Here is an 11897-nt window from a genome sequence, read left to right on the forward strand (position 1 = left end):
CTGTTCCACTTTCAGGGACCACAGAACTATTGCACCCATCAACAATAGTGCTACCTTGCAGCTTGTACAGAGTTCCAATCCGAACTCCTCGCATCAATACCAGTTCTCCTCGAACCATATTGCAGGTATCCTTCTCGAACATTGTTTTTACACCTACATCATCCAGCTTGCTTACAGAAATCAGATTTCTAGCCAATGCAGGAATATGCAGAACACCGGAAGTGTTCTAACCCTTCCACCTTGCAAATTCAACTTTACTTTTCCATGACCAATGATTTTAGCCTTCCTATCATCCCCTAAGAAGACATCACCACCATCATATTTCTCATAATCACAGAACCACTCTCTATAGGGAGTGAAGTGAAAGGATGCACCTAAGTCAATCAACCATGCCTCATGATCTACATGTGTACTTAAAGAAGCCAAGTACACATCCCCACCTTCATCTGAGGTGGTTTTCGCCTCTGCAGAAGGAGCATCATCAGATCCCTTTCCTTTATCAGGAGATTTATATTTACAGTCCCTTTTGTAATGCCCTTCCTTTCCACATTTCCAGCACACCACCTTTACAGGTTTTCCTAGAGATTTAGATCTCCCTCTAGATTTAGATCTCCCACTTGATGACTTATTTTTGTTTCTGTTCTGGGACCATCCTTGTACAGACAAGGCATCACCATTCTGGCTCTCTATATTTTTCCGTCTCATCTCCTCAGTCAGCGAGTATGAGACTATTTCATCAAACTACAAGGCAGTTGCATTGCTACCTATTGCAATAACCAAACTATCCCACGAATCTGGTAGAGAACACAACAAACTAATGCACTTATCATTATCTAAAATTTTGATATCAACAGACGATAACTAAATTACCACTGTATTAAACGCATTCAGATGCTCTGTCACCGAGTCTCCATCTTTCATCCTCAGCTTATACAGCTTTTTTCGTAGGAAAAGTGTATTCACCAGAGACTTAGATTGGTACAAAGTCCCTAACTTGTCCCACAAAACCTTCATCGTAGCTTCCCCTGATACATTCAGCGATACTGAATCTGAGACACATAATCGTATTGTGCTCTTTTCCTTCCGATCTAACTTCTTCCATTCTTCATCAGACACTCCCGTTGGTTTAGTACCCGGATGTACTATGATCCAGTGATCTTTATCCACCAACAGATCCTCCATTTTGAGTTTCCACAACTCAAAACTCTAACCATTAAATTTCTCGATCTCTATCTTTCCACTACTCGCCATCTTCCTTCACCACTAGAATCGATCCCACAAATCTCCCACTAAACGGGGTCTACCACAGGTCGAGTGAAACCCGATAGCAACAAAGGCGTCCCCTTGAAGCCAAAACAGCTCTGATACCAAATGTATGTTCTAACCCCGTACAGAAATTACCTGCATACAAATTCTAAAACACAGAAAATAAACAATGCGAGAGCATAACACATAAAACACATATACACAGAGATTTTCCCCTGGATCCCAAAATCAGGACTACCAGCTTGATTTTTCATTATGTTCCTTTCAATGTTACAATACATATTTATACATGCCGAAGCATCCAATACCATGGACCGAAAACCATAGGTAGGTCCGCCCAACCTAATATACGGTCCGAAAAAAAAAATTCTCGGGGTGCTGCCCCGGACCCCGTAGAGGAGGGCTACCCACCCCACTCAAACCCCTTGTGACCCTCTCACTGCATAATCGCTGCAACGAAGGGGGGGGCTCCGCCCCCCCTTTAACCCCCTAGTTTACTACGTAGGTTAGTCGTGGAAATAATATAACACAACCCAACAATTGGCTGAACCACGTATATCTATGTCTCTCTCTTGTTTTATGCATTTTCCATGGTTTTGTTTCTGCAATATTTTATGTGTTCCATTGCTTTATAATATATAATTTTCTAACAACTGGTATCAGAGTTGAAGGTCTATTTGCTTGATAAACTCGCAGGATAGAAGGGTTCCTGGTTCGAGTGGGAGCATTGGTGGAAGATGATAGGTTTACGATCGAAAAAATTAATGGCCAAAACTACCAGTTGTGGAAGATGCAGATGGAAGATTATCTGTATCAGAAAGATCTGTACCTACCATTGAGTGGAGAACAAAGAAGCCAACGAGTATGATAGACACATAATGGGATATTCTTGATGGAAAGGCACTTGGAACAATACGGTTGTGCCTAGCAGCGTTGGTAGCCTTTAATATTTCAAAGGAAATGACAACAGAGGGTTTAATGTTGGCATTGTAAAAATTATATGAAAAACCCTCATCCTCAAAAAAGGTATTTCTTATGAAGATTTTATTTAATATGAAAATGTTAGAGGGTTTATCTATTGTTAATCATTTAAATGAATTTAATACGGTTACCAATCAGTTATGTTTTGTAGGGGTAACTTTTGATGATGAATTTAGGGCTCTGTTATTTTTGTGCTCATTGCTAGAAAGTTGGAATGGTTTAGTTATGGTCATTAGTAACTTTGTCTCTAGATGTGGTGCTTTAAATTTTGATGATGTTGTCAGTGCAATCCTTAGTGAGAAAATGTGATGGAAAAGCTCCGGTGAGACATAAAGTAATGCTTTGACTACAAAGACTAGGGGAAGAAAAATGGAAAGTGGAAAGAGCGTAGGATATCACAGTAAATCAAGGAAAGGAAGATCCAAGTCCAGATCGGGGATAATGTTCTAGAAATTCGGGAAGAAAGGACACCTGATGAAAGATTGTAAGTCTCAGAAGGGAAAAGAAGGAGACATGCAATAAGAAAATAACCATGAAGTGAATGTGACAGGTGATGTGTTGCAAGACACTTTGATTCTTTCATTAGAAAAAAATATTATTGATGTCTGGGTAGTAGTTTCAGGGGACTCATTCCATGCCACACCTGATAGGAAACATTTTCATGATTATGTTCAGGGAGATTTTCGACAGGTTCGTTTGGGTGATGATGAAATCATTGAGATGGGTAAAGTTTTCATAAAACAGTAGAATGCAAACCAATGGCTATTGAATGAGGTAAGGCATGTTCCATATCAGAAGAAAAATATAATTTCAAGAGGGTAGTTGGGAGGTGAAGGTTGTGTAACTAATTTTACAGATAAAACCTGGAAGGTCACTAAAGGAGCCTTAGTAATAACAAAAGGAGAAAAGGTTGGTACATTGTATTTATGCTATGGCGTTTCTAATTATGTTAATTTTTTAACCTTTGCGGGAGCATATACAATACTATGGAACCATAGGCTCAGACACATGAGTGAGAAGGGGATGAAGATTCTTCACTCAAGAAATTTGTTGTCAGGTTTGAAGCATGTTGATTTGGAATTCTATGAGAATTGTGTTTTTGGAAAACAAAAGAGAATCATATTCCTCAAAGTTTGGAGTGAAAAGAAGAGTGAAAAATTAGAGCTTGTGCATACAAATGTTTGGGGACCTTCTCAGGTATCATCTCTAGGTGGCTCTTGTTATTATTTTACTCTTATTGATGATGCAACCAGAAAAGCCTGGATTTATTGTATTTGAAATAAATATGATGTATTTGATACTTTTAAGAAATGGAAATCTTTGGTTGAAAATGAGACACGAAAAAGGTTGAAGTGTCTTAGATTAGACAATGGAGGTGAATATTACAACAAAGAGTTTGATAAGTATTGTTCAGAGAATGGAATTCATAGAGAGAAGATAGTTCCAAGAACACCACAAGAAAATGGTGTGTCAGAAAGGATGAACAGGACAATCATGGAGCATGTAAGGTTGCATGAGATTACATGCAGGGTTGCCTTTACAATTTTGGACAGATGTTGTAGATACTGTTGTTTATATAATAAACAGAGGGCCTTCAAGTTCCTTGGATGGAGGTATTCCAGAGGATGCATAAACAGGTAAAAAGGTAAACTACTGATTTTTAAATACTTTTGGTGGTGAAGCCTTTGTCCACATTAATAAAGAAAATAAAACAAAGCTTGAGGCAAAATAAAAGAAATGTACCTTTATTAGATATGGTGTTAATGATTTTAGTTATCGCTTATATGATTATGAAAATCACAAAATCATTAGGAGCAGAGATGTCATATTCAATGAAACAGTTTTGTATAAGGATCAGATGCAGGAAAAAGAAAATAGAGAATACACAATGCTTGATGAGATCACAGAAAAAGTAAAAGTGCCTGAAAATCATCAACAATCAAAACAACAATAGCAACCACAACAACAACAAACACCTCAAACACCTGAAATTGGTATTAGAAGATCTACCAAGATAAGTAGACCCCCTGAACAATACTATCCTTCATTATATTATGTATTCTTGACTGATTCTAGTGCACGAGAAAGTTATGAAGAAGCAGTGTAGGTAGAAACCAGGAAGAAGTGGGAGCTAGCAATGAAAGAAGAGATGGACTCCTTGGTACATAACCAGACTTAGGACTTAGTTAGGTTGCCTGCAAGTAAACCAACATTGCAGAATAAATGGGTTTACAGGTTGCAGGAAGAAGATGGAGTTAGAAAAAGGAATAAAGCTAGACTTGTGGTGAAGTGGTTTGCACAGAGAAGAGGTATAGAATTTGACGAGATATTTTCTCATGTTATTAAAATGACTTCAATTAGAACTATTTTAAGTCTAGTAGCAGCTGAAGATTTACATCTTGATCAGTTAGATGTAAAGATGAACTTTCTCCATGGATATTTGGAGGAAGATATCTATATGTAGTAGCCACAAGGATATGAGGTTAAAGGGAAGGATAAACTAGTGTGCAGGTTGAAGAAGAACTTGTATGGCTTAAAACAGGCTCCAAGGCAGTGGTATCTAAAATTTGATAGGTTTATGTCTGAACAAGGTTATACTAGATGTCACTCTGTTCATTGTGTTTATCTCAAAAGGAAAAATGATGGCATCTATATTATATTGTTATTGTATGTAGATGATGCTTGTTGTAGGGTCTAACATGTAGGAAATAAATGTGCTCAAAGGAAAATTAGAAAATTCATTTGCAATGAAGGATTTGGGTACTGCAAAACAAAACATTGTTATGATAATAACTAGAGGCAGGAAAAATCGTAAATTAACATTGTCTCAGAGTGAGTACATACAACATGTGTTGAAAATATTTAATATGTAGAATGAAAAACCAGTTACTACACCATTGGTTAGCCATTTCAAACTAAGTAAGGAGATGTGTCCCAAGACACAGGAAGAGATCAATTATATGTCTAAAGTTCCATATGCATGAGCAGTTTGAAGCTTAATGTATGCAATACTCTGCACAAGGTTTGATATTGCACATGCAGTGGGAGTTGTAAGCAGGTACATGAACAATCCAGGATAAGAACATTGGATGGAAGCGAAGTGGATTTTTAGGCATTTAAGAGGTATTACATATCAAGAATTACGCTTTGGTGGTTCAAACATTTCTCTACAGGGATATGTTGATGCAGATATGGCAGGTGATAGAGATAATAAGAGGAGCACCACAGGGTATGTTTTTACTGTAGGTGGAACGGATGTCATTTGGGTTTCAAAATTGCAAAGTGTTGTTTCACTCTCAACAATGGAAGCAGAGTATGTTGCTGCTACAAAGGCTGGTAAAGAAATGATTTGGTTACAAAGATTTATGGATGAAATGGGTAAGAAGCAGGAGTTGGGAAGGTTGTATAGTGACAACCAGAGTTCCATTCATCTTGCAAATAAATATTGATTTCATTCCATTGACACTAAACATATACAATTCAAGTACCATTTCATATGGTTAGTGTTGGAGGATGGAGAGTTGAAGTTGGAAAAGATACACACTATCCAGAATCTTGCAGATATGTTAACAAAAGTTGTAACTAGGAAGAAACTGAGATTCTGTTTGGTTTCAATTGGTCTTTAAGTATGATGATGAAGATGAGAAACAACTAGGTCCAAAGTGGATTCATTGTCCAAAAAATGAAGCAACAGTGGAGTTTCTATAATCAGTCTCCAAGTGGGAGATTGTTGGGTGTGAAGCTTGATTATCTTCCTTAGAGGTATCGCCGCATTGGACCCTAGTTCATAATGGTGTGGAAACGCCGCCCATTTTTTCACCGCAAGGGGGTCCAGGGGGGACGATGAAGATTTTATATAGCCCCCCTTCTTGGCGGGGGTTCGGGGGCAGCACCCTCGAAGGTAAAAATATATGTAAAAGTTCCTTGTAAAATATTGTAATTTCGTAGTCAAACTGGGCCGTTCATTAGGTATATGATCTGATAGTAGAAGTTTTGTTTAATTTAGGGTTTTTTTACCTAGAAGGAAACCCCTCACTATATATGAGGGGATTTTATTGTGGCTTAAGATATGTGTATTCTAAGTGAGAAAGAGAGAGGATACTGTGTGAGAGCGAAGAGGAAATTATAGCGGATCGACTATTGGTTGTATATCTTCATTTTTCTTGATAATATAAAAGGAAGGACTGGATGTTTCTCTGTGGATGTAGCTCAAATTAGGTGAACCACGTATATCTGTGTATCTCTCTTGTTTTATGCATTTTTTGTGTTTTTGTTTCTGCAATATTTTATGTTTTCCATTGGTCTGTAATATATAATTTTCTAACAAGAACTTCCACCTTGGCCTTTCTCTAATAAGGTGAATTCTACAGTAACATATTGCTACTAAGATTTGAAGGGTTATATCAATGTCACAGAGGGGTAATACATATATTCCATGATGATTTCTAGCACTGTTTGAAATAAAAATAGAGAATGTTTGGCAATAGACTTTATGCCAATCCTCCACTCTCAATTCTGGTATGATATGGGAGGTCATGAAAACATGGAAGCTGCAAATTTATGCATTGTTGATTTTTCCGAAAACATATGACTGGAGTTCCTTTGGTCAATGTCCTGTTGTCTTCTATAGGTTTGTTTGATGGACATGGAGGACAAGTTGCTACCCATTTTGTTAATGACAATCTATCTAGGTTCATTGTAAAGAATCTTGATTTTCCTTTAGCACTAGAGAAAGCAATTAGAATTTTTTTTATAGAGACAAGAAAACATTTGTTAAGGCTTATTTACTTCACATTGTTCTCTCATCAAGTACAACAACCCTAACTATAATGGTCTCTGGGAGAACTCTACTGGTTGTAAATGCTGGAGGCTATCAAGTTGTGTTACCTAGGCATGGACAGGCTATAGAAATGTCAAAGAACCACAAGCCTTGTTGCAAAAGACAGAGATAACATATTCAAGGATTAGGAGGACATGTGGATGATTTTTATTCAAACTTTCAATTAAATGTCACAAGGGTTTTGGGTGATTAGCATACAAGGTATGAAATATCTTATTGTTGGTGGTAGTAATTTTAGTGCAGAGCCTGAGGTAAAGAAAACAAAATTTTCAAAAGATGATGAATTTCTTTTCATGTATCTGGGAAGTTTTACAAGCCAAAATGCAGTTGAGTTTTCCAAGCATAAGTAGTAAGAACACAATGATCTGAAAACATGATGTAAGGATCTTATTGATGAAGCTATAAAAAGTAAAACTATGAACAATTTTACTATGTTCATGGTTTACTTCCATTCTAAGACTCCCCCCAATATCATTATCAATAGACCACACGTTTTGAAAAAGTATTTCTATAGAAGATTTGTACAACCTGCAAGGCTTTTCAGATAGCTTGTGTGAACAAAATTATTAGGGGTTGATGTAAATGTAATAAATAAAGGAGAGTGCACTAAATAATCTAATAATTAATTGTGAATAATATAATTATGAATTGTTGTCATTCATGTAAAATTCATACCATAGATATTGTGGTTTCACCAATGGTGAAAAAAACCAGACTGAATGCAAACTCCAGCTAAAGAGGAAGTTCGAGGGGAAATTGTTCAGAAGAATATCAGTCAACATCAAGGACATGGACCTGCCAAAATAAATCCTCTCAGAGGCAGAGATCAAATCAAGGCCAAACCTCTACATCAGCTACTCATGAAAGAAAAACTACAAGCTCAGCTGATCACTATGACATCTTATCCCACAAATATTCCAAACCTTCCCCATAGTTTATTGATTCCAATTTTAAACACATCTGGTGGAAAAGTAAACAAAGGGAAAAGCCAAATATATAGATGGAAGATCAATTCTTAGCAAATGCAACTAATCTCTAGAATTTCTCAATTTCCAGGCTTTTCAAACTAGAGCCCCTTCAAGTATTTGGGAATGCTAATAACATTAGGCCACCCATAATCTATTGTTTATTGAGAAAGATTAAATCGGAATAGTAGAGTAGTTCTCATAAAATATGTCTTATCCTCTCTTCCTCTATATCAATGCTCAACTCTTTTACAAATAGATCAAAAAAATTTAGCCTCAAAGAAGAAAATACAACTCTAAAAAGTTTCATCATTTAACCTAGAACATGATCCAAGCTCTGAAGGACAGTGTCAATTTGGAAATTAAGGACCCTGCTCTCATGAATATTTTCCTTGGTGCATACATCCTTTGGTGGCTTATCTTTGGGACACACAAATGGTGGAAAGAAACAATAGTCACAAAAGTATGTTTTCCCTAGTAGAAAAAAGTCAGTGGTTAAACCGGAATAGTAGAGTAGTGCTCATAAAATATGTCTTATCCTCTCTTCCTCTATATTAATGCTCAACTTTTTTACAAATAGATCAAAAAAATTTAGCCTCAAAGAAGAAAATACAACTCTAAAAAGTTTCATCATTTAACCTAGAACATGATCCAAGCTCTGAAGGACAATGTCAATTTGGAAATTAAGGACCCTGCTCTCATGAATATTTTCCTTGGTGCAAACATCCTTTGGTGGCTTATCTTTGGGACCCACAAATGGTGGAAAGAAACAATAGTCACAAAAATATGTTTTCCCTAGTAGAAAAAGGTCCTGGAATCCTGATAAGCCTCTCCTAGAGCAGAAAGGGTCTCCAATCTTGTGACTGTAAAGTAGCAAGCCCCCTATTATAGTTCGATCTGAAGTGGATTACAGGTAATAGAAAAATGATAAAAATATGGGAGGATGGTGTAATGAGGAGAACCACTGCTTAAGAACAAACATGAGTTAATGGAATTAAGAAATCAAATGATGGCTTAGGGAATCAAAACTATTTCTGGTCTCTCAATATGGGATGAAGAAGATGAAGGCATATGGTTGGTTGGATGGAGAGCTATATCTCCTCCAGATAAACTTCTCTCTCGACTAGTTGTTTTCCAAATGCAATTGAATGGTATATCCAATTCCTTATTTATCATATGCATAAGAACTACAAAGATTCGTGAAGAATTACTGAATTAGTTAAATTTAAGACAAATTTTGTAAATTAATTTATAAAAATAAGATTTAAATAACAAAACAATATTATCTAAAATAAAATTTAAATCAACCCAATAAAAAAAAAAAAATTTAAATCAACCCAATAAAAAAAAATCTATCGTGATACAAAATATAAAAATTATATTTAAATAACAAGAAAACTAAAATATATTAAAAATAAAAAATATTAAAAAACCTAAATAGTAAATAGTAAAATCAAACTAAAATAGAATAAGAATAACGGAAGTAAAATAGACTCTAAAATATATTAGAAATACAAAGTACAATAAACTTGAAATAAAACTATTCCAATTATATTCAAATTGTAATAAGCTAAGATTATTTTTAACTAAACCAAAGAAATAACACAAAATATTGAAGCAATTAACAACTGGCCAAATACAATAATTCGATGGCAGATTTAGTATTGAAATGAAATGAAACGATCAAAGTAGCCAAATCCCACATTTTTCTCCTAATTTAAAATGACGAGGCTGGTAGAAACGCGTGGCGCATGGGGGTTGTATGTTGCGCTGTCATTTGAGTTGTGTATGATGGCGTAGTTTTGTGTGAGCTCATCCACTTTCTATTTACACAACAATTACTAACTTAATCACTTTCTAAAGTTTAGGCTTCGTTCATATTTAAATCCTTTTTCATCTTTATTCTTATGGTGGAATTACATATAAGGTTGGTTAGTAAACTTTTTGTTTTTGTTAATATATGAAATGCTATGTTTTATTTTATAATTTTATTTTTTATATACAATGTAATAATTTTCATATATTATTACTCAAATTACATATTTACATTATATGTTAAATTTAGTTGATATTTACAATTTATGATTTTTTTTCGCAGTTGTCAAGTCATGAAGAAGGGAGACAACCAATGCAACCCAAACATGAAATATGAGATGATGTGACAACAAAAAGTGTCACATGACCAATGTCATCATGAATACAAAAGGTAAACATTAAGCAAACAAGGAAACAATCGCAACAACCAAGACATGATCAAATCTTGAAAATTTTCTAAAGCCAAGTACTAAAGACCAAAGGAACCATGGGTCACCAAGATGCTAAAGAAGGGAGTTTTCTGAAATTAAAATGGAGGGTCCCCATATTTTGTGAAAAAATTATGGGGGGGTTGTTGGCCAACAACAAAACCGCATCGTCGGTGCGACTGATGGGTTTGAAGCCGCAACGTCATTGCTCTGGTGATGTCGCGGCTCGGCCTCGGGCCAGGTCGCACAGTCCACGTGTTTGTTTCAATAACAAACGTGTGGTCTCGGGAATAGTCTCGGTGCGGGTTAGGTCATGACAGATGCATGCACCATGCGTCTATTTGAGGAACATATGTGCATACGACACATCTGTGATGACCATAGTTGCGCACTAGTTTAAAAAAATGATTTTTTATAGCCTAAAACGCTGAATTTTTGTTTCGTATCCTTGATGCCAGGATGGGAATGCTCTGCAGAGAGCGAGATTGGCAACCACTGTGGTTAGCAGTTGCAGAGGATCCTGTGGTTAGCAGGACATTGGCTCGTTGGGGGTTGTTGAAGTTCCTTCAGAACTCCCTTTTGAGATCACATGATGATTTCTTGTGATTTCTAGTGTAGTTATGGGACGTGGATCGATAAATCTTCGTCATTCAAGGGTCTGATGTGCTGATCAATGCGACAATGGACATCTATTTTTTCACTGGGTTGGTACCTCGAGGAGAGGTTTTCTCGTATCCCTTGCCAGCTGGGAAGGTGAACATACAAAGATGGGCAGAGGCTCATTGTGGGTCCCACCCTATAGAGGATGACTATATCAAAGTACCATCCATCCTAGATCTTATGGAGAAAGCAATGTTATCCATGATTGTGTGCTTGGTGGGTTCGGTGGCTCCTCACCGGGTATCGAGGCCCACAATTTCGGTGTTGCTGAGGTTACAAGCAGGGCACTTTTTTGATTAGGTTGGTTTGGTATATAGGGGGGTGGTCTCCCAGCTGACAAAGGTGTTGCAAGGTTTTTCTGGGATTTTTTTTCTATGCCAGCATCTTGTGTAAAATTTTATACAATAGGGTCATGATGTTATGACTGTTTATAGCAGTGCCCCTAGGTCCAACTAGGGAGCCTAGGATGAGACAGTGGGCACCCGTGATGCAACGAGCTAGAGGAGGTGTATCGAGTCGTTATTGGAATGTCGAGGTGGAGGGTTACTTTTTGTCCAACCCTCAGATGATTTTGGATTTTCTGTATCGTGGAGAGGACTTTACGAGTGATCCGGATATGGGGCATCCCCCCGGTGATGCTTGGGGGCCAGTAGGTATGCGACATGTTTTATTTCTACTTTTCAATTTTTTGACATGTATATTTTACGATGCGTTTTTGTTTATATGATGTTGATATCATGTCTTTTTTGTTGTAGATGTGGGACCACGTGGGCGACCACTTTCATATTTGGTAGGAAATGATCCATGACGCATGAGGGTGGTTGGAGATCCAGTTGTGCCGCAACAACGGTGAGATATCCAGGAGGAGGAGCTTGAGAGGTCGATGCAACATCAGTGACTTGAGATTGGTGGTCCCTCTGGTGAGGGGACGAGCTCATCTGC

The sequence above is a fragment of the Pinus tabuliformis genome, chromosome 3_2, assembly GCF_031772625.1.
Source record: "Pinus tabuliformis cultivar Carrire ecotype Pingquan chromosome 3_2, CPIR1, whole genome shotgun sequence".
Lineage (NCBI taxonomy): Eukaryota > Viridiplantae > Streptophyta > Pinopsida > Pinales > Pinaceae > Pinus > Pinus tabuliformis.